The sequence below is a fragment of the Gobio gobio genome (assembly GCF_949357685.1).
Source record: "Gobio gobio genome assembly, chromosome: 17".
NCBI classification, from domain to species: Eukaryota; Metazoa; Chordata; class Actinopteri; order Cypriniformes; family Gobionidae; genus Gobio; species Gobio gobio.
The window spans coordinates 4,106,498-4,109,917 of NC_137110.1; the positions used below are offsets into that span (position 1 = coordinate 4,106,498).

General features: G+C 38.5%; 1 protein-coding gene across 2 annotated transcripts in view; it reads left to right on the forward strand.

Annotated features, from left to right (window-relative positions):
* Positions 1 to 2,864, forward strand: part of gnb1b (guanine nucleotide binding protein (G protein), beta polypeptide 1b) — a 46,984-nt gene extending 44,120 nt beyond the window's left edge. For both annotated transcript variants that reach the window (XM_079841630.1, XM_079841631.1), the window contains exon 11: positions 798 to 2,864. The gene's annotated coding sequence lies outside the window, so the exon portion shown is untranslated. The remainder of the gene's footprint in view (positions 1 to 797) is intronic.
* Positions 2,865 to 3,420: the final 556 nt, after the last annotated feature.

Sequence of the window (3,420 nt, forward strand, 5' to 3'; positions counted from 1 at the left end):
CGACAAAGCAGTCGTGAGTTCGTAGGTTAACGTCAGTGGACTTGAACTTGAAAAACGGTTTGTACTGACGTCTTTCCGCGGTTGAAACAACATTCCTTCTGAAGTTCTTTCACGTTTATTTGATACAATAAATTAGCTAGAATGAAGAGATGATTGGTTCACGAGCAGCTTTAACTGAGGCGATACAGCGATCACGACACATTAAAGAGCCACTTGTTTACATTTCTTTAAAAAATGACAGCATTTTAGAGTTGAGACTGTTTTATATTAAAAGTAACCTGCTCTGTCCTGTCTGTCAGTGCTTTGTCAGTGTCCTCTTTGCTCTGCGATGTGCGTGTGTGTGCGTGTGTGTGTGCGTGCGTGCGTGCGTGCGCGCGTGTGTGTGCGCGCGTGTGTGTGTGCGCGCGTGTGTGTGCGCGCGTGTGTGCGCGCGTGTGTGCGTGTGTGTGTGTGTGTGTGTGTGTGTGAGAGAGAGCGCGGCTTGTCGGACATAGCAACAGTAACTAGCGGGTCTTTGCGAATGGTCAATTCCGTCATACAGGGAAAAAAACATACTATGAATCCTGGAGTGTATTTGGCACAGAAATTTAAAAAAAAAATGTTTTACTTTGTCCATGTTTATCACAAGAATCAACTCTTTATCAGTGTAAATAAGTCAGAATGCAGAAAATAGCATTATACATCCCCTTTAAATGTCCATTTGCATATTTATATTGTAAGATTACACAAGGTTGTCTGATCAAAATAAGTCGCGCGATGAATGTCTCATTTTTCTTCTTTCGCTCTTCTCTCCGCAGATATCATTTGAACTCCAAAGTTGACTGGAAGACCCATTCCAACTTTAGAATGTTAAATTTCACAGCATCGTCAACAACAAAACACCTTATAAAACTGACTGACACCACCATGAAAAGAAATAAAACTTCTAAGGGAAAACATTGCCTTTCCTACACCAAGAAGAGCACAATTTGTTTTATCACCCAGCTTAAAAAAAACAAAAAACAAAGAAAAGAAAAAAAAGAAAGAAAGAAAGAAAGAAGAAGAATTCCTGTGGTATCAAATGAATAACTTGCATTCCCTCTTGGACCATTCTGTGTCACCCCCCCGTAAGAGAAAACACAAAACACTATCATCCCACGCTTATGTATCATGTGTCTAGAAAGCAAATGTTGGAGTGTAATTGTACAAATTATTTAACTTTTTTTTTTTTCTTTTACTTTTTTGGTTCCTTTTATCTGATAGTTCATCTTCTAGATCTTTCCCCCTCCTGTTGTTTCTGATTAGTCGAATCTTTTAATCCTGTTACCACGTGAAAACGACATGAAATGCTGAAACTAGACCAGGACGGAAGAGCAGCTTTTTTTTGTTTTTTGAAGATGCCAATCATGTGTTTTGTTATTTTCATGTGCACTAGAGGTTGCATGAACGTGAGAAGACGTATATTCTTGGGCGTCCCAGACCTCTAATCTTGAATAAGAACAGCCCTCGCTTTCTAAAAACCGCAATCATTGGTGTGAATCCTGCTCCTTTGTCATTTAAAGAAAAAAGAAATAAAACGCCATATCTCTTTTTAAATACTTTCTGAGAGTGCGAGGTACTCGCTTCATTTATCTACGAATGGCCGTTGTAAATATGGGTATCCGACTTGCACGCGAATGCAGCATTATATCCTAGCTAATGTTTCTTTCCAGTCTCGTCACAGCTTTGTTTGCACAATAAGAAACTTGACTAACGTCGTTTTGAGCGTTAACTAACCAAGCACATGCCGTTAATCACATTGAATGCTAATTTTAATGTAGAAAATGCACAAAAAAAGTACAAAAAAAAAAGAAAAAAACACAAAAAATACAATCCTGTCTTTCATTGGATTAAAAACTCTTCAAACTAACCCCTTAGCTTATCTTCTGGTCTTACGTTTATACCTTTTCCTCGGTTGCTTTTTGGCTATGATTCCGATTTTGGGGATTGTTTTTGTCGGCGGGAGGTTGGGAGGGGATTTTTTTTTCCGGTTTTCTCAGTGGTGTCGGGATCGTTGTTTTGGAAAAGCGTTTTCTTATTTTAGCCCAGTTCCAGAGAGAGAACAGATAGCCCTGTGTCTGTGCTTGGAAATACAGTTACTACTATGTGAATGAAATGTTGTACAAATCAATGTCTGAAAATAATGATGGTTCTGAAATTTTTAAGTTAAGCGTTTTATTTCATCTGCCATGAATTAACGTAGTCGCATGCTGTAGAATTTGCTTAAAACGGGCGCTGACGTCTTTTAAGCCCACTTACCTCCACTGGGACGGCGAAACTGATACGAAATTTTGACCAACGTTGATTCCGGACGTTTTAGACATGCTGTGCATACATCCTTTACTTTCACTGGCAAAGCTATGCACCTGTGTGAGAAACGACCTGGCCATGCTTCCTGAAATGATCCCCAAATTTTAAACGACAATGTCCCGTTTGAGATCGGAAATTACGAATTTTTTTTTTTTTGCTTTTCTTTAAACGTTTTGAAACGGCATCTGTCATGGCAGAGTCTTCTGTTCTTTTTCCACTGTAAACAGATGCACTTTCTTTAATAGTTGTGACTTTTTTTTTTGGTTTATTATTGTTTTTTCCTTTCTCTGCGATAATGTACAATAATTGTGATGTATTTGTGTGTGCTGCCACCAGTAAAGATTAATTGCAGTTCAATTAAAATGGATTCCCCTTATTTTCTCTCTTCATTAATAACTGTAGATCTCAGCACTCCCTATCTCACCTTTTGTATTTAATTTCAGTCTGTCGGTGTACCACAGAAAGCTGGATGCAACATAGATACTATATTAAAATGTACTGTTATTTAAGATGTAATAAAACAAGTTTGAGATGTCTCTGATGTGCTGATGTTTTGCGACGGCAGAAAGTAGCCGTAGTTAAAGACCGGTCCTCGTTCCTTCAGACATCCTGGTGGAAAGTACACTATAATGTCGTCTAATCGGTGCTTACTGCTACACTCTAAAAAATGCTGGGTTAAAAACAACCCAAGTTGGGTTGAAAATGGACTAACCCAGTGAATGGGTTGTTTTAACCCAGCACTCGGGTTTTAACCAAGCGAATGGGTTGTTTTAACCCAGTGAATTGGTCGTTTTAACCCAGCGGTTGGGTTAAATGTTTGCTTAAAACACCCCAATTACTGGGTTAGTCCATTTTCAACCCAACTTGGGTTGTTTTTTTAACCCAGCATTTTTTAGAGTGTAGAAATGAGTTCAGGAACTTGAGTTGTGTTTTATCAGTGCATCGATTTCTCATTGGAATTGAGTAAATCTTAAGTTGTAGCCATGTTTTGCCCTGAAATGTTATTTTTCATTAAGGGATAGTTCACCCAAACATTGCTAAATGCTGTTGGTTTAAACCAATTTTCGGTCAAATATGGACAAACCCAACTTT